The sequence below is a fragment of the Symphodus melops genome (assembly GCF_947650265.1).
Source record: "Symphodus melops genome assembly, chromosome: 17".
Lineage (NCBI taxonomy): Eukaryota > Metazoa > Chordata > Actinopteri > Labriformes > Labridae > Symphodus > Symphodus melops.
In genome coordinates this window covers 7,382,889-7,403,552 of record NC_136707.1, presented here as the reverse complement: position 1 = coordinate 7,403,552, position 20,664 = coordinate 7,382,889, and the positions used below count along the sequence as shown (strand labels likewise).

The 20,664-nt window shown below is 40.1% G+C and overlaps 1 protein-coding gene across 3 annotated transcripts in view; it reads left to right on the top strand.

The window, feature by feature from the left end:
* Positions 1-919: 919 nt before the first annotated feature.
* Positions 920-20,664, top strand: part of LOC306838177 (MAGUK p55 subfamily member 3-like) — a 38,496-nt gene continuing 18,751 nt past the window's right edge. For all 3 annotated transcript variants that reach the window (XM_079366198.1, XM_079366197.1, XM_079366199.1), the window contains exon 1: positions 920-1,100. The gene's annotated coding sequence lies outside the window, so the exon portion shown is untranslated. The remainder of the gene's footprint in view (positions 1,101-20,664) is intronic.

The window sequence follows — 20,664 nt, the reverse complement described above, 5'->3', positions numbered from 1 at the left end:
CTGCAATTAAACATGCATATCTGAAAGTTAAGTTTGAACAGACAGAATGTTAAAACTGGTAAAATATAGTTTTGGATCAATATATTTGGCATTCTAAAAAGCTTTTGATTACATGCTCTTAACAACAGGGGTTGTCAGTGTACAAGTTGACCTAACGTCACTCTTTTTATAGTTGTGTTTTCTGTCCAGAGATGATCCTCAATATCTAAATGGTTGCAGTTAGATTTAAAAAAAAAAAAAGCTAGCTAGCAAACAGCTGCAGGTGAAAAAATGTTCAATGTGAGAGTGATGATTTAATCAAATTTAGCCAAGAGATGCCAATGCTTGCACTTAGTTAAGAGATGCGAATCGAGATCATGGAGAGTGCTATTTATTTAGCAGATTAAGGCAGCTTGAATTGTTTGTCTTCACACAAAGTTGCTAGCTTATTAGGTACAAGTAGCTAAAAAAAGATAATGACACAATAATAATAACAATAATAATCCAGGCTAAAATCTGCTTCAACAAAACTGAACATTGAGTGCTTACGTAAAAGTTTGAGCTTTTAATACACAATGAGTACACACTAAATACGTTTAAGTGTATTCTTCTTTTTGTCATTTTAGATTCTGGAAATAGTGAACGCCAACATCCTCATTCAGTTGTTTGGTTAAATGGACCTTGAGGTTTCGCTCCAAAAAAATCTGAAAAGCTGATGCATTGCACTGTGACCTGAATTTATAGACATACAAGAGGTGCATAAACTAGGGCAAAATGAAAAACCTCAACCTTCTTTTAGGAGACTTCCTTCACTGATGCTGAGCCCAGTGAGAGAGGGAGGAAGCACCAGAGATGAAGAGGGAGGAGGGTGGTTATGGGAGGGGCTGTTATAGAGTGAGGGAGCGAAAGAGAGAGAGAGAGAGAGAGAGAGAGAGGGGGGAGAAAGAGGCGGACACTCAGCAGCAGCAGGTTTTTGAGAGCAGCAGTCTAAAGGAGGAGGAGGAGGAGAAGGAGGAGGAGGAAAGGAAGGAATCAGAGCGAGAGAAACCGTGTGGCTGCAGTCAGGAGGGACACAAAAACACAGAGAGACAGGAGAAGGAAGGAAACGCCGGCAAGAGAAGGTGAGACACAATCTCATTTCTGTTACCGTTTCTGTCTCTTTCAGCCTCAATCAGGGAATCTGGATGCGCTGCGATCCTGTTTTTCCTTGTCTTCCTCCGTCTGCCAGCTGACAACAAGCTGTATGAGCAGAGAGCGGCGCGTCGTAGCACTGCAGAGTGATGCAGAGAGATGGAGGAGGGAGAGAGAAGAAGAAGGAGGGAGGGAGAGAGAAATGGAGGGCCGGCGTTATGCTGCACAGACATGAGGAAGTAAGAGCAGAGAGACGAGGATGAGGAGAGGAAACAGGAGAGAGGAAAACATCTGCCTTATGCTCTGTTGTGTGTCAGTAGGTGTGTGTGTGTGTGTGTGTGTGTGTGTGTGTGGCATCTGAGTGAAGGAGTGTCTCAGCTGTCATCATCAGTAGTTTCCCTCCATGTTGGAGGTGATATAAGTTTCTGTTTGACCACACCCTCCAGATAACATGATGGGTGCTTTTGTGTCAAGGGTGAGAGTCCGGGGAAATTTGTGTTTGTGCGTGTGTGAAAAGCATGTTGGACACGGGCCAAACATGCTTAGTGTTGCCTCCCATTACTGTCACTAGGCACTGGATTAACTGGTGTGTGTGTGTGTGTGTGTGAGAGAGAGTTACTGTTTATTCTCAGGGAGGTGAGCCAAGATGCTCCATCATGTTCTGACCAAGGTGTTGTCAGCTTCAGCGGTGTGTGTGTTTGCGTGTGTTTATACGCCTGTGTTTTGTCAGTACATACAGTACACATGATGCTGTGGTAACACAAGGCTGCAGTGCAACCTTCTGCTTCTGGCTTTACTCCATGATTAAAAATGTTGGTACAGAAGTGACGTTCTGAGCCATATTTTTGAAATCACACAGCTCAAGATGAACGCAGCCTGTTTACAACAGCTTTCGTGAGCATTTGTTTGTTTGTGGTGTCTCCATGCCAAGGCATTTTCACAGCATCAGGGACAAAACATTGCACAGCTGTTATGTATGAGAGGGTCTGTGTGATGATCCCCTTACCCTCACATGCCTCACCACATCCACTCCAGATGGCACATTATGTGTTGAAACGTATTCAGATATTTACACGCAGGGCCAAAAGTAGCAGCACATTAAGAAAAAAAAAAAAAAACCATCCTCCCGAGGAAAAAAACAACAGCATTTCCCCCCCAAAAAAACAAAAATGACATACAGTATGTTGATGAAGTGATGACGCATTCTAGTGGCCGGGATAAAAAGAGAGAACCAGGTGATCATCTTTGAATGTATTGATATTTAAAAGTGATGCTGCAGCATATCTCCAGTGCAAAGCAGTAAATGTGAAATAGTTGCTCAGAAACTTTGGCCAATTTACATCTCTTTTTTTTCCCAGCTGTACTTTTACATGTAGAGCAAAAATTAAATACAATGATTTACAAAAAAATATGCTATAGAAGAAGAAATACAAGCAAATATAAACACAGTTTCATTGTTATATTATTGCAAACGTGTTTAAGGTGAAGAAAGTGAAACAGGAAAAAGTACAGCTATGTTTTTGTTGCTGAAGAACTTTTTGATTTGTGTTGATTTTTGTGTCCTCTCTCGGACAGAGTGACATCTGATCTTTTTGCTGGTTTTTGTTTTATCTTGCTTTAAACACTCAAATGAATCACTCGTCATTTTTTTCCCATTTTTTTCCCACAGTGCTGTTAATCATTTTGACACCTACCCTGTGGCAACATTTTTTTCGAGCTTTAAATACAGCTATATTGTCATAGTCAGTCTTTATGCTCATGTTCATGTTTGCTTTTGTAGCTTATGAAGAGGCATCATTATTTATTTCAATCGGTTTCATAGCCAGCTAAAAACTCCAAGCTCTCCATACGTAGAGCTTTAACTTTGGATGCAGCGACAGCATAACACCACACTCTACCCATAAGAATCTTCCCATTTCAGCAGGACCATTATCAATACTTCAACCATTATTCTCGATTTACAGATCTTGCAAAAAAAAAAAAAAAAGGATTTGGATTTGTTTTGCATGGGATCAGCAAACAGTCGGCTCTGAACGCTTCCGTCTCCATAACAACTCCATTCTAGCTTCTCTAGTTGCAGTCAGACTGCTGGCTTTAACCTGAAACCACGAAACTGGCCACCCCTCCGCCATGGCTAATAAATCATCAGATGACAGCGATGGCTTCTGAGATTGTTTTGACCATGATGATGAAGAAGAGCAATCACTGAATACCTGATCATGGTCTGGTCTGATCAAGTCAGTCAAGTTATTTTTGTACCTAAACCAGACCTTAACCCATCATCTGTTCATACACAATGAATCTATTTTTCATATTTGACTCGTTTGGAATTAATCACGTGTGAAATGTGAAACCGTGCTATTGCTAGAAAAGTAAAAAGAAAATAAAGAACCTAAAGTTCTACTGCTTTCTTGAAGAAATATTTCCAATGAACCCTGATGGATTATTAAATGATAATTGGTGTATGGCTTTTATAACCCTGCTCAGTTCCAGCCTGATAGGGGCTGCTCTGTGGTATTTTAGAAGCTCTGACTGTTGAGCTTTTCCTGGATGAAGCATCAAACAGACTCTGAAGCCTTGTGAAACCCTTATGAGTGTGATGATCGCTGTGCGGGCCAATCGCTCTACTGCTGAACCTGCTGAACCTGCTGACGTCACAGCACCTCCAGGGCTGGCTTCTAAAAGCAGGAGGATAAAGAAGTTCTCCATGAGCTCCTTAAAGTGTGATGAAGAGAAAAATAAATCAGGTTCATACAGAGTGAATTTAAAACAAAAGTGAGGGAAGAAAAGAGTGAGTAGGATGATATAAGACGGAACAACACAATGTTTCAGTTCGCTGGTGTGTGTTCTGTGGGAAAAACCCAATGTATTTATTTATGAATGAGTGTCTCAAGTGTGCATGAGCAACACTGAGAAATAAATTCAGCGTTATTTTGATTTGCAAGTCTTAGATACAACACAGGATTATGTATTTAATGCAGCAACAGTGCAATAGTTTTAGCTGATCCGTCTGAGTTTTAGCTAAATGTGTCTGGATGTGTGTTATGTGACAGAGGCTGTTATGTGATCAGCTGACTTCTGTGACCTCACTGGTGCTCTAGCGTGTTTGTGCGATCTGCAGCTAAGCTCTTAACTAGATTTGAACTGAAAATGTCATATTTGCAGTGATGAAATGCAGAGAGGGTAACGTCTGAGTCTATTTCTGGATCAGTGACTTGTGGTGGTTTGATGTTCATTGTACAGTTTTTAAGGTTATAAAGCAGGCACACGCTTGAACCTGGACGTAATAAACATATAGAACGGGATGATACAAATAATATTACATGACTGCTTTAGCTGGGATATTCCATAAAATTACTTTCAAAATGATTATAGCAGCCAGTAGCAGCTCCAGGGATCTGTAATTGTAGGAGCAATAACAAAATAAAGTCATTGTTACCCCACAAAAAAACAAAAACATGTAGGGATTCACAATACTCATAAACTGGAAGCAAACACAACCGTAGCTCTGGATAGGGTTTGATATGGCAAAGTGGATTTATTTATCATTATGTTATCAGAAAAGCATGTGTATAATTCTGTAAATAGAGTTGATCCTCTTTTTCCATCCATGTTAACCAACATAATGTCATTTACTATGTTAGTAATTGGCAGCGACATTGATAGAATAAACACTCTTCACCAGTGGCTCATTCACTGTCCAAAAGTTACTTGTCCATAATCAGCTCATTTGTCCTTACATAGTGAAACAAATAAACTTAATTCTCTCAAAATATTGACTTTTATTTCAATATGAAACATGAACTGCTATTAAAAGAAAACTAAGTTAACATTATCCAACAGTCCAATCACCAAAGCAATGGCAAAAGAACTGAATCTATTTTGGCAAATATTTGAAGTCAGTTGAGTTCTCTTTTTCTGAACACGCAGAATGAACTGTGATTACTAACATAAAAAATCCCGAGACATACTTATATTAACCAGAACTTGAACATTGATGCACAGAGTGGCTTTTAACCAGCAAATAGAGAAACAGGCTAGAGACGTCTGGGAGGTGTGGGACTTTGTCTCATCAAAATTGTAGTCTTCAGTTCTAAAGCTGTAAAATCTCTTGTGTGTGTGTGTGTGTGTGTGTGTGCAGAGTTTTGGCAGATTGCTTAAGTCGATGATCTTTGTAACATTAGGTTAATTCTTCGGGGCTTAAAACTTTTTTACAGAGCAAAACATTTTAGGAATCAACCATTCAAAAATGAAGGAAAACTACTGTAGTCTCTATTGTACCATCCAGTTTGAACTTACAGTTCCCGAAAAGATGATTTCATAATTATATCGCTATAAAAGTGCCACTGTTTAAAAGTAAGTAAAATTGGTGCTACTTAAAGGTGTTCATCTTTTGGATGATTGAACATCTGTTACACAGGTTAGCTAGCTACTTAACGTTCAGCTGAAGTCAAAAAGAGCACGTAAACATACCTGCATGACTTAGTTACTCTGGGGGAATCTTAAGTGCTACTGCACACTGTCAGGGACAGCAACTTGTTTTTTGTTTTGTAATTAATGTATGTGCCTATAAATATTTCAGCATAAAGTAAAGCACTTTCTCATTTCAAGTTTTCAGTATTTATTGTTACGTACATACAATAACTTCTTTTTTCTTTGTGAAATATATGGAGGTTTGTCTGTCTGTCTGTCTGTCTGTCTGTCTGTCTGTCTGTCTGTCTGTCTGTCTGTCTGTCTGTCTGTCTGTCTGTGCTGAGGGCAATCATATTATGATTATGCACCATCAAAGCACAATGACACTTTTTAGAGATGCTTCAGGAAGAGTTGAAAATTGCAGAATATTAACACAGAGACATCAAAGTCATGTACTATTGGTTTTCTCATTAGCAAGCTTACACTGATAAAAACGATGTACGTAAAAATACTTTACCTGCGTGTGTGTTATATTCAGAGCAGTAATGTCTGTGTCTTTAAGTAACTAGTTTACATTTTAAGACAGTCTAGCATCTGAAAGTGATGTGAAGTGAAGGATTTTTCGACAGCAGTTGTTTCATTTTGTTCTCTGAGTTCATTCAGTAAGTCTTCACCTGCTCTCATTATAAATAGTTTTTACAGTCTGTAGCTTCAGATTGAGCGTATATGTAATAGATATAATTGCATGGCTTCTGTGAAAACTAGATTCCAGTGGCCCAGTCATGACATAGAGAAAATGATGGCAAGATGTTTCATCATTTAAAGTAAACAGCCTCCTATCACGGTTAAAACGAAGATATCTATGATAAACTTCTCCTAATGAGAACTGTATTCTAGATAGCAACATTTTAATTTAAGATTCTAAACATTACATTCTACTTTCCACAATTGTAATTTCAGATATCCACAAGGTCAAACAAGGTCAAAGTTGCTATTAATGTGTATTGGGCTTCCCATTTCAGATATAGTATCCCCACAGTAATTCCAGATTATAATGATTTGCACACGGAATGACCTTGAAACATTTGAATGAGTTTGTTTGTTTGTTTTTGTGTGACTTATAAACAGAAACATACTGATAAATATAAAAACAAGCTAAAACCTCCAAAGACAACGCAGAAAGTAAAGATAGTAAACACAGTAAACACAGCCACATAAAACAAAAGGGTTCTGTAACTTTTCTGTCCAACAACTTAAACGCCACAACACACAACTTCATTTCAAGGGAAATTATGTTTTATTTTTTATTTTTTATTTTCATGAAGATTGAAGAGTAGCCAACTCAACCGATGATGAATGTTTTTGGATATGTGGTAGGAAAACCGGAGCATCCCGGAGGGAAAAACCTACAAAGGGTTAGAGAGAGCAAACAAAGTCCACACAGAGAGTTCCCACTGGTCGGTAGGTTCTCCCTGTGAGGCCACAGTGCTGCCCTCTGACATGACTACAAGATGTTTTATGTCATGTTTTTTTCATAAACCTTGTCAAAGCTGACATTTTGAATTTTTATGGTAAATCAAAATGTTAGCAATGAAAAAGGTTTCCTTTTTTTTGGGGGGGGGGGGGGGGGTATTGTCGGGGGGAGAGGGGTTATTGTCGAGGGGAGAGGGAAGAAGGTTCTTTCTTTTTCTTCCAACTCTCAGGTTTTCTCAGTCCCAGGAAGTGCCTGACTCGCTTCAAACAGGGCTTCTTCTGCTCTGGCTCTTGCGGCTGCATTGTTTCCACAGCTTCAGTAGCCTCTGCAGTTTCTGCCACTCCTGAAGTTTCTGTAGGTCCCACAGGTCCTGAATTTCCTGGTGCTTCTTCAGTGACTTGGGGGAAAGTCTCTTCTATGCATGAAGATTCTCCTTCTTTCTCCTCACAACTTGCTCTCTTTTTTTTGGGAAGTGTGCGATGAGCCTCAAGTTCACTTGAGAGCTCCTTGTTTTTTGAGCTCAGGAGCTGAATCTGGGTTTTCAGCTCCTCCACCTCTTCACACTGGATGCTCTCCCTCTCCATGTTCATCTGCTGCAGGGTCCTGATATTTTCTTCCATATTTTGCTGGAGGACGACCTTTTCAGTGTTCAAATTCTCAGTTGAAAGCTGATTGCCTGCCACGGTGTTATAAAGAGACTGTGTTTCGGCTTCAAATTCTTTCTGATGGCTCTCAGCCTGCTGTGTCAGAGCCAGTACATCAGTTTGGTATATTGGGCTGTGCTCTGTGCTGGACGCTCTGAACTCCTCCAGTTGTTCTTGGAGAAGCTTGCTGTTGTCCTTTTCCTTCTGGAGCTCAGCAGTAAACTTGTCCTGGCTGGTTTTATAAGCCACTTGTAGCTCCTCAAACTGCTCCTTGATGACTTTCTGATCACTGAGCTGAGTTTTTAGGCCCTCAAGCTCAGTAAAGTTCATCTTCTCTGTCTCAAAAGCAGCCTGTTGCAGGACAGCAATCTCCTCTCTCGCCTTCTGACCGAGGACCTCCAGTTCAGCTTCCAAGGTGGAGATCACCTGCTGGTCTCGGGACACTCTTTCTGCGTGAGCCTGACCTTGCTGCTCATTCTTGCACTGAAGCGTCTCCACCAACTGCTTGGCAGCGAGCATGTCGGCTTCGTACCTGATCTTGAGCTCATGGTGTGAAACTTTGCTGCTGTCCAGTTCTTCTTGAAGGACCTTATTTTTCTCCTTCTCACTCTGGAGCTCTTTTGTGAACTTGTCGTTGCAAACTACGTATGCCACCTTGAGCTCCTCGTAGTCGACGTGAAGATCTTTCTTCTTCCTCTGCCTGGTGGTGTCGTTCACTTTCTGGGCGATCTGAAACGCAGAGAGGGTCTCTTCGTTGCTGTACTTTTCCAGCCTCTCGAGCTCTCTCCTGGTGTCTTTCCCCCGGTTTATGTACATTTCCTTGAGGGCTTTCTGCTTTGCCAGATGTTGCTTTGTCTCCTCCAACTCTTGGCTGATCAGGAGTTTTTCGTTCCTCTCCTTACAGCACTGTTGTCTCTCTCTCCCCAGGAGATCAGTGAGGTTTTTCACATCTTGATGAAGTCTTTCGAGCTCCGAGTGTTGACCATAACCCTGCTGTCTGAAGGTGTTGTTGTTCCTTCTTGGGTAGTTTGGTCGCTGCATTTTCTTAGGCTGGTTGTTTAAGTCACAAAGAAATGCTGCTGTTGTTTGTAAATTGTCTCTGATGAACAGATATGTTGATCTGAGGTGATCGTTGAGTTATCTCTCTTACTGCTGCCGCTTGTTGAAAGGTTCAAATTCAACTGACTGTCTAGAAAGCTGTTGCCTCATACAAAGACCTGATGACTCATCAAAGACACTTAGAATGGAATCAGTCTTTTGAAAAACAACATTCCATGGAGTTCAGCAGCTTAATTTCTTCTTCTACTCTTTTTTCACGTGTGTTGTTTACATTCGATTTTAATAACAACATAGAGTTTAATGTAATCAACACAAACTCACAGTTAAGTAAATATTTTCAGATTAGATTTTGCTAAAAGTCATTGATCAGATTCCAAATGTGGCCTTATAAGTACTAGTTAATAAGTACACAGTAAATAGTTCACTCTCTGTGGGATATACATGTTTTAAACATATTTTTTGCAATCATTCTAAAGTCAGCTTAGAAAAAAGAGGGGGTGTTAATTTGTGGGGAAGTTTCACATTACTGACTGAATATGAATGTGAATAGTTTTATACCAGCTTTGTCTTTTTGTCTTTTTTTTTTGTCTCTGTGGCATTTTCTTGCTGTTTGCAACAGTTTGCACGTAAACATACCTGCATGAGTCACTTAGTTACTCAGGGGGAATCTTAAGTGCTACTGCACACTGTCAGGGACAGAAACGTGTTTTTTTCCCTTCTAATTAATGTATGTGTCTATGAATATTTTAACATAAAGTAAAGCATTTTCTCATTTCAAGTTTTCTGTATTTATAGTTACATACATTAACTTATTTTTTCTTTGTGAAATATATGGAAGTTAGCTTGAGACAATCACATTGGACACACTTTCAAAAACTGAAAACATACTTTTGTGTGTTGAATCACCTGACAGAACCTTCCTCCCCTTTTCTTCATCTTCTCCTCAGCTCCATCTCTGAGTCTGAAATCTCCTGTCTGTCTCTCTGTCTGTCTGTCTGTCTGTCTGTCTGTCTGTCTGTCTGTCTGTCTGTCTGTCTGTCTGTCTGTCTGTCTGTCTGTCTGTCTGTCTGTCTGTCTGTCTGTCTGTCTGTCTGTCTGTCTGTCTGTCTCTGCTGAGGGCCATCATATTATGATTATGCACCATCAAAGCACAAGGACACTTTTTAGAGATGCTTCAGGAAGAGTTAGAAAATTGCAGAATATTAACACCAAGACATCAAAGTCATGTACTATTGGTTTTCTCATTAGCAAGCTTACACTGATAAAAACGATGTACGTAAAAATACTTGTGTGTGTGTGTGTGTGTGTGTGTGTGTGTGTGTGTTATATTCAGAGCAGTACTGTCTGTGTCTTTAAGTAACTAGTTTACATTTTAAGACAGTCTAGCATCTGAAAGTGATGTGAAGTGAAGGATGTTTCGACAGCAGTTGTTTCATTTTGTTCTCTGAGTTCATTCAGTAAGTCTTCACCTGCTGTCATTATATATAGTTTTTACAGTCTGTAGCTTCAGATTGAGCGTATATGTAATAGATATAATTGCATGGCTTCTGTGAAAACTAGATTCCAGTGGCCCAGTCATGACAGAGAAAATGATGGCAAGCTGTTTCATCATTTAAAGTAAACAGCCTCCTATCACGGTTAAAACGAAGATATCTATGATAAACTTCTCCTAATGAGAACTGTATTCTAGATAGCAACATTTTAATTTAAGATCCTAAACATTACATTCTACTTTCCACAATTGTAATTTCAGATATCCACAAGGTCAAACAAGGTCAATGTTGCTGTTAATGTGTATTGGGCTTCGCATCTCAGATACAGTATCCCCACAGTAATTCCAGATTATAATGATTTCCACACAGAATGACCTTGAAACATTTGAATGAATTTAATTGACAAAGCGCTACAGTATGTATCTCTGATATCTCTGTTGTTAACACAACACAAAGAGATACATCACCATGTCAGCCTTCCATCAGGTGTCAGATACAGTGACACAAACTGAATACATCTCTTATAAAGCTTAAAGTTATTTACATATAAAGCAGAACATCTCTACACTGCCAGACAGATTAAGCAAAGGTGTCTCTGCCTCTTAACAATCAGAATATAAACCTTGATGTTCAGCGTATAAGCTTAATAAATGAATGTGTAAGGCAGTGAAAAGTGAACTTGAACAACCATGTAGCCAACACCTTCGTTTTTCAGTATATTTCAGTAAGCTTGTCTATTATTTGTTAGTGCAGTGGCTTAAACATGCTGCAAATCATAAAACATGTACCGAGGAAGTTTTACTTTGCATATAAACACAGGGTGGCACCCAGAGTCAAATACATTCAAATGTTAATATCACATATTTGAGCCAATAGAAACTCACTGCATTTATCTGGAAAGCTTCCTGTGTTTTTTTTTGTTTTGTTTGTTTTTTGTGTGACTTATAAACAGAAACATACTGATAAATATAAAAACCAGCTAAAACCTCCAAAGACAACGCAGAAAGTAAAGATAGTAAACACAGTAAACACAGCCACATAAAACAAAAGGGTTCTGTAACCTTTCTGTCCAACAACTTAAACGCCACAACACACAACTTCATTTCAAGGGAAATTATGTTTTATTTTTATTTTTTATTTTCATGAAGATTGAAGAGTAGCCAACTCAACCGATGATGAATGTTTTTGGATATGTGGTAGGAAAACCGGAGCGTCCCGGAGGAAAAAACCTACAAAGGGTTAGAGAGAGCAAACAAAGTCCACACAGAGAGTTCCCACTGGTCGGTAGGTTCTCCCTGTGAGGCCACAGTGCTGCCCTCTAACATGACTACAAGATGTTTTATGTCATGTTTTTTTCATAAACCTTGTCAAAGCTGACATTTTGAATTTTTATGGTAAATCAAAATGTTAGCAATGAAAAAGGTTTACTTTTTTTTGGGGGGGGGGGGGGTATTGTCGGGGGGAGAGGGGGTTATTGTCGGGGGGAGAGGGGGTTATTGTCGAGGGGAGAGGGAAGAAGGTTCTTTCTTTTTCTTCCAACTCTCAGGTTTTCTCAGTCCCAGGAAGTGCCTGACTCGCTTCAAACAGGGCTTCTTCTGCTCTGGCTCTTGAGGCTGCATTGTTTCCACAGCTTCAGTAGCCTCTGCAGTTTCTGCCACTCCTGAAGTTCCTGAAGTTTCTGTAGGTAGGGGGAGAGTCTCTTCCATGCATGAAGATTCGCCTTGCTTCTCCTCACAGCTTGCTCTCTTTCTTGTTGGAAGCGTGCGATCCTCCAGATGAGCATTAAGTTCACTTGAGAGCTCCTTGTTTTGTGAGCTCAGGAGCTGAATCTGGGTTTTCAGCTCCTCCACCTCTTCACACTGGATGCTCTCCCTCTCCATGCTCATCTGCTGCAGGGTCCTGATATTTTCTTCCATATTTTGCTGGAGGACGACCTTTTCAGTGTTCAAATTCTCAATTGAAAGCTGATTGCCTGCCATGGTGTTACAAAGAGACTGTGTTTCGGCTTCAAATTCTTTCTGATGGCTCTCAGCCTGCTGTGTCAGAGCCAGTACATCAGTTTGGTATATTGGGCTGTGCTCTGTGCTGGACGCTCTGAACTCCTCCAGTTGTTCTTGGAGAAGCTTGCTGTTGTCCTTTTCCTTCTGGAGCTCAGCAGTAAACTTGTCCTGGCTGGTTTTATAAGCCACTTGTAGCTCCTCAAACTGCTCCTTGATGACTTTCTGATCACTGAGCTGAGTTTTTAGGCCCTCAAGCTCAGTAAAGTTCATCTTCTCTGTCTCAAAAGCAGCCTGTTGCAGGACAGCAATCTCCTCTCTCGCCTTCTGACCGAGGACCTCCAGTTCAGCTTCCAAGGTGGAGATCACCTGCTGGTCTCGGGACACTCTTTCTGCGTGAGCCTGACCTTGCTGCTCATTCTTGCACTGAAGCGTCTCCACCAACTGCTTGGCAGCGAGCATGTCGGCTTCGTACCTGACCTTGAGCTCATGGTGTGAAACTTTGCTGCTGTCCAGTTCTTCTTGAAGGAGCTTATTTTTCTCCTTCTCACTCTGGAGCTCTTTTGTGAACTTGTCGTTGCAAACTACATATGCCACCTTGAGCTCCTCGTAGTCGACGTGAAGATCTTTCTTCTTCCTCTGCCTGGTGGTGTCGTTCACTTTCTGGGTGATCTGAAACGCAGAGAGGGTCTCTTCGTTGCTGTACTTTTCCAGCCTCTCGAGCTCTCTCCTGGTGTCTTTCCCCCGGTTTATGTACATTTCCTTGAGGGCTTTCTGCTTTGCCAGATGTTGCTTTGTCTCCTCCAACTCTTGGCTGATCAGGAGTTTTTCGTTCCTCTCCTTACAGCACTGTTGTCTCTCTCTCCCCAGGAGATCAGTGAGGTTTTTCACATCTTGATGAAGTCTTTCGAGCTCCGAGTGTTGACCATAACCCTGCTGTCTGAAGGTGTTGTTGTTCTTTCTTGGGTAGTTTGGTCGCTGCATTTTCTTAGGCTGGTTGTTTAAGTCACAAAGAAATGCTGCTGTTGTTTGTAAATTGTCTCTGATGAACAGATATGTTGATCTGAGGTGATCGTTGAGTTATCTCTCTTAATGCTGCCGCTTGTTGAAAGGTTCCAATTCAACTGACTGTCTAGAAAGCTGTTGCCTCATACAACGACCTGATGACTCATCAAAGACACTTAGAATGGAATCAGTCTTTTGAAAAACAACATTCCATGGAGTTCAGCAGCTTAATTTCTTCTTCTACTCTTTTTTCACGTGTGTTGTTTACATTCGATTTTAATAACAACATAGAGTTTAATGTAATCAACACAAACTCACAGTTAAGTAAATATTTTCAGATTAGATTTTGCTAAAAGTCATTGATCAGATTCCAAATGTGGCCTTATAAGTACTAGTTAATAAGTACACAGTAAATAGTTCACTCTCTGTGGGATATACATGTTTTAAACATATTTTTTGCAATCATTCTAAAGTCAGCTTAGAAAAAAGAGGGGGTGTTAATTTGTGGGGAAGTTTCACATTACTGACTGAATATGAATGTGAATAGTTTTATACCAGCTTTGTCTTTTTGTCTTTTTTTTTTTGTCTCTGTGGCATTTTCTTGCTGTTTGCAACAGTTTGCACGTAAACATACCTGCATGAGTCACTTAGTTACTCAGGGGGAATCTTAAGTGCTACTGCACACTGTCAGGGACAGAAACGTGTTTTTTTCCCTTCTAATTAATGTATGTGTCTATGAATATTTTAACATAAAGTAAAGCATTTTCTCATTTCAAGTTTTCTGTATTTATAGTTACATACATTAACTTATTTTTTCTTTGTGAAATATATGGAAGTTAGCTTGAGACAATCAAATTGGACACACTTTCAAAAACTGAAAACATACTTTTGTGTGTTGAATCACCTGACAGAACCTTCCTCCCCTTTTCTTCATCTTCTCCTCAGCTCCATCTCTGAGTCTGAAATCTCCTGTCTGTCTCTCTGTCTGTCTGTCTGTCTGTCTGTCTGTCTGTCTGTCTGTCTGTCTGTCTGTCTGTCTGTCTGTCTGTCTGTCTGTCTGTCTGTCTGTCTGTCTGTCTGTCTGTCTGTCTGTCTGTCTCTGCTGAGGGCCATCATATTATGATTATGCACCATCAAAGCACAAGGACACTTTTTAGAGATGCTTCAGGAAGAGTTAGAAAATTGCAGAATATTAACACCAAGACATCAAAGTCATGTACTATTGGTTTTCTCATTAGCAAGCTTACACTGATAAAAACGATGTACGTAAAAATACTTGTGTGTGTGTGTGTGTGTGTGTGTTATATTCAGAGCAGTACTGTCTGTGTCTTTAAGTAACTAGTTTACATTTTAAGACAGTCTAGCATCTGAAAGTGATGTGAAGTGAAGGATGTTTCGACAGCAGTTGTTTCATTTTGTTCTCTGAGTTCATTCAGTAAGTCTTCACCTGCTGTCATTATAAATAGTTTTTACAGTCTGTAGCTTCAGATTGAGCGTATATGTAATAGATATAATTGCATGGCTTCTGTGAAAACTAGATTCCAGTGGCCCAGTCATGACAGAGAAAATGATGGCAAGCTGTTTCATCATTTAAAGTAAACAGCCTCCTATCACGGTTAAAACGAAGATATCTATGATAAACTTCTCCTAATGAGAACTGTATTCTAGATAGCAACATTTTAATTTAAGATCCTAAACATTACATTCTACTTTCCACAATTGTAATTTCAGATATCCACAAGGTCAAACAAGGTCAATGTTGCTGTTAATGTGTATTGGGCTTCGCATCTCAGATACAGTATCCCCACAGTAATTCCAGATTATAATGATTTCCACACAGAATGACCTTGAAACATTTGAATGAATTTAATTGACAAAGCGCTACAGTATGTATCTCTGATATCTCTGTTGTTAACACAACACAAAGAGATACATCACCATGTCAGCCTTCCATCAGGTGTCAGATACAGTGACACAAACTGAATACATCTCTTATAAAGCTTAAAGTTATTTACATATAAAGCAGAACATCTCTACACTGCCAGACAGATGAAGCAAAGGTGTCTCTGCCTCTTAACAATCAGAATATAAACCTTGATGTTCAGCGTATAAGCTTAATAAATGAATGTGTAAGGCAGTGAAAAGTGAACTTGAACAACCATGTAGCCAACACCTTCGTTTTTCAGTATATTTCAGTAAGCTTGTCTATTATTTGTTAGTGCAGTGGCTTAAACATGCTGCAAATCATAAAACATGTACCGAGGAAGTTTTACTTTGCATATAAACACAGGGTGGCACCCAGAGTCAAATACATTCAAATGTTAATATCACATATTTGAGCCAATAGAAACTCACTGCATTTATCTGGAAAGCTTCCTGTGTTTTTTTTTGTTTTGTTTGTTTTTTGTGTGACTTATAAACAGAAACATACTGATAAATATAAAAACCAGCTAAAACCTCCAAAGACAACGCAGAAAGTAAAGATAGTAAACACAGTAAACACAGCCACATAAAACAAAAGGGTTCTGTAACCTTTCTGTCCAACAACTTAAACGCCACAACACACAACTTCATTTCAAGGGAAATTATGTTTTATTTTTATTTTTTATTTTCATGAAGATTGAAGAGTAGCCAACTCAACCGATGATGAATGTTTTTGGATATGTGGTAGGAAAACCGGAGCGTCCCGGAGGAAAAAACCTACAAAGGGTTAGAGAGAGCAAACAAAGTCCACACAGAGAGTTCCCACTGGTCGGTAGGTTCTCCCTGTGAGGCCACAGTGCTGCCCTCTGACATGACTACAAGATGTTTTATGTCATGTTTTTTTCATAAACCTTGTCAAAGCTGACATTTTGAATTTTTATGGTAAATCAAAATGTTAGCAATGAAAAAGGTTTACTTTTTTTGGGGGGGGGGGGGGGGGGGGGGGGGGGTATTGTCGGGGGGAGAGGGGGTTATTGTCGGGGGGAGAGGGGGTTATTGTCGAGGGGAGAGGGAAGAAGGTTCTTTCTTTTTCTTCCAACTCTCAGGTTTTCTCAGTCCCAGGAAGTGCCTGACTCGCTTCAAACAGGGCTTCTTCTGCTCTGGCTCTTGAGGCTGCATTGTTTCCACAGCTTCAGTAGCCTCTGCAGTTTCTGCCACTCCTGAAGTTCCTGAAGTTTCTGTAGGTAGGGGGAGAGTCTCTTCCATGCATGAAGATTCGCCTTGCTTCTCCTCACAGCTTGCTCTCTTTCTTGTTGGAAGCGTGCGATCCTCCAGATGAGCATTAAGTTCACTTGAGAGCTCCTTGTTTTGTGAGCTCAGGAGCTGAATCTGGGTTTCCAGCTCCTCCACCTCTTCACACTGGATGCTCTCCCTCTCCATGCTCATCTGCTGCAGGGTCCTGATATTTTCTTCCATATTTTGCTGGAGGACGACCTTTTCAGTGTTCAAATTCTCAATTGAAAGCTGATTGCCTGCCATGGTGTTACAAAGAGACTGTGTTTCGGCTTCAAATTCTTTCTGATGGCTCTCAGCCTGCTGTGTCAGAGCCAGTACATCAGTTTGGTATATTGGGCTGTGCTCTGTGCTGGACGCTCTGAACTCCTCCAGTTGTTCTTGGAGAAGCTTGCTGTTGTCCTTTTCCTTCTGGAGCTCAGCAGTAAACTTGTCCTGGCTGGTTTTATAAGCCACTTGTAGCTCCTCAAACTGCTCCTTGATGACTTTCTGATCACTGAGCTGAGTTTTTAGGCCCTCAAGCTCAGTAAAGTTCATCTTCTCTGTCTCAAAAGCAGCCTGTTGCAGGACAGCAATCTCCTCTCTCGCCTTCTGACCGAGGACCTCCAGTTCAGCTTCCAAGGTGGAGATCACCTGCTGGTCTCGGGACACTCTTTCTGCGTGAGCCTGACCTTGCTGCTCATTCTTGCACTGAAGCGTCTCCACCAACTGCTTGGCAGCGAGCATGTCGGCTTCGTACCTGATCTTGAGCTCATGGTGTGAAACTTTGCTGCTGTCCAGTTCTTCTTGAAGGAGCTTATTTTTCTCCTTCTCACTCTGGAGCTCTTTTGTGAACTTGTCGTTGCAAACTACGTATGCCACCTTGAGCTCCTCGTAGTCGACGTGAAGATCTTTCTTCTTCCTCTGCCTGGTGGTGTCGTTCACTTTCTGGGCGATCTGAAACGCAGAGAGGGTCTCTTCGTTGCTGTACTTTTCCAGCCTCTCGAGCTCTCTCCTGGTGTCTTTCCCCCGGTTTATGTACATTTCCTTGAGGGCTTTCTGCTTTGCCAGATGTTGCTTTGTCTCCTCCAACTCTTGGCTGATCAGGAGTTTTTCGTTCCTCTCCTTACAGCACTGTTGTCTCTCTCTCCCCAGGAGATCAGTGAGGTTTTTCACATCTTGATGAAGTCTTTCGAGCTCCGAGTGTTGACCATAACCCTGCTGTCTGAAGGTGTTGTTGTTCTTTCTTGGGTAGTTTGGTCGCTGCATTTTCTTAGGCTGGTTGTTTAAGTCACAAAGAAATGCTGCTGTTGTTTGTAAATTGTCTCTGATGAACAGATATGTTGATCTGAGGTGATCGTTGAGTTATCTCTCTTACTGCTGCCGCTTGTTGAAAGGTTCCAATTCAACTGACTGTCTAGAAAGCTGTTGCCTCATACAACGACCTGATGACTCATCAAAGACACTTAGAATGGAATCAGTCTTTTGAAAAACAACATTCCATGGAGTTCAGCAGCTTAATTTCTTCTTCTACTCTTTTTTCACGTGTGTTGTTTACATTCGTTTTTTAATAATAACATAGAGTTTATTGTAATCAACACAAACTCACAGTAAAGCAAATATTTTCAGATTAGATTTTGCTAAAAGTCATTGATCAGATTCCAAATGTGGCCTTATAAGTACTAGTTAATAAGTACACAGTAAATTGTTCACTCTCTGTGGGATATAAATGTTTTAAACATATTTTTTGCAATCCTTCTAAAGTCAGCTTAGAAAAAAGAGGGGGTGTTAATTTGTGGGGAAGTTTCACATTACTGACTGAATATGAATGTGAATAGTTTTATACCAGCTTTGTCTTTTTGTCTTTTTTTTTGTCTCTGTGGCATTTTCTTGCTGTTTGCAACAGTTTGCACGTAAACATACCTGCATGAGTCACTTAGTTACTCAGGGGGAATCTTAAGTGCTACTGCACACTGTCAGGGACAGAAACTTGTTTTTTTCCCTTCTAATTAATGTATGTGTCTATGAATATTTTAACATAAAGTAAAGCATTTTCTCATTTCAAGTTTTCTGTATTTATAGTTACATACATTAACTTATTTTTTCTTTGTGAAATATATGGAAGTTAGCTTGAGACAATCACATTGGACACACTTTCAAAAACTGAAAACATACTTTTGTGTGTTGAATCACCTGACAGAACCTTCCTCCCCTTTTCTTCATCTTCTCCTCAGCTCCATCTCTGAGTCTGAAATCTCCTGTCTGTCTCTCTGTCTGTCTGTCTGTCTGTCTGTCTGTCTGTCTGTCTGTCTGTCTGTCTGTCTGTCTGTCTGTCTGTCTGTCTGTCTGTCTGTCTGTCTGTCTGTCTGTCTGTCTGTCTGTCTGTCTGTCTGTCTGTCTGTCTGTCTGTCTGTCTGTCTGTCTGTCTGTCTCTGCTGAGGGCCATCATATTATGATTATGCACCATCAAAGCACAAGGACACTTTTTAGAGATGCTTCAGGAAGAGTTAGAAAATTGCAGAATATTAACACCAAGACTGTACTATTGGTTTTCTCATTAGCAAGCTTACACTGATAAAAACGATGTACGTAAAAATACTTGTGTGTGTGTGTGTGTGTGTGTGTGTGTTATATTCAGAGCAGTACCGTCTGTGTCTTTAAGTAACTAGTTTACATTTTAAGACAGTCTAGCATCTGAAAGTGATGCGAAGTGAAGGATTTTTCGACAGCAGTTGTTTCATTTTGTTCTCTGAGTTCATTCAGTAAGTCTTCACCTGCTCTCATTATAAATAGTTTTTACAGTCTGTAGCTTCAGATTGAGCGTATATGTAATAGATATAATTGCATGGCTTCTGTGAAAACTAGATTCCAGTGGCCCAGTCATGACAGAGAAAATGATGGCAAGCTGTTTCATCATTTAAAGTAAACAGCCTCCTATCACGGTTAAAACGAAGATATCTATGATAAACTTCTCCTAATGAGAACTGTATTCTAGATAGCAACATTTTAATTTAAGATCCTAAACATTACATTCTACTTTCCACAATTGTAATTTCAGATATCCACAAGGTCAAACAAGGTCAATGTTGCTGTTAATGTGTATTGGGCTTCGCATCTCAGATACAGTATCCCCACAGTAATTCCAGATTATAATGATTTCCACACAGAATGACCTTGAAACATTTGAATGAATTTAATTGACAAAGCGCTACAGTATGTATCTCTGATATCTCTGTTGTTAACACAACACAAAGAGATACATCACCATGTCAGCCTTCCATCAGGTGTCAGATACAGTGACACAAACTGAATACATCTCTTATGAATCTTAAAGTTATTTACATATAAAGCAGAACATCTCTACACTGCCAGACAGATGAAGCAAAGGTGTCTCTGCCTCTTAACAATCAGAATATAAACCTTGATGTTCAGCGTATAAGCTTAATAAATGAATGTGTAAGGCAGTGAAAAGTGAACTTGAACAACCCTGTAGCCAACACCTTCGTTTTTCAGTATATTTCAGTAAGCTTGTCTATTATTTGTTAGTGCAGTGGCTTAAACATACTGCAAATCATAAAACATGTGCCGAGGAAGTTTTACTTTGCATATAAACACAGGGTGGCACCCAGAGTCAAATACATTCAAATGTTAATATCACATATTTGAGCCAATAGAAACTCACTGCATTTATCTGGAAAGCTTCCTGTGTTTTTTTTGTTTTGTTTGTTTTTTGTGTGACTTATAAACAGAAACATACTGATAAATATAAAAACCAGCTAAAACCTCCAAAGACAACGCAGAAAGTAAAGATAGTAAACACAGTAAACACAGCCACATAAAACAAAAGGGTTCTGTAACCTTTCTGTCCAACAACTTAAACGCCACAACACACAACTTCATTTCAAGGGAAATTATGTTTTATTTTTATTTTTTATTTTCATGAAGATTGAAGAGTAGCCAACTCAACCGATGATGAATGTTTTTGGATATGTGGTAGGAAAACCGGAGCGTCCCGGAGGAAAAAACCTACAAAGGGTTAGAGAGAGCAAACAAAGTCCACACAGAGAGTTCCCACTGGTCGGTAGGTTCTCCCTGTGAGGCCACAGTGCTGCCCTCTGACATGACTACAAGATGTTTTATGTCATGTTTTTTTCATAAACCTTGTCAAAGCTGACATTTTGAATTTTTATGGTAAATCAAAATGTTAGCAATGAAAAAGGTTTCCTTTTTTTGGGGGGGGGGTATTGTCGGGGGGGGGGGGGGGGGGGGGGGGG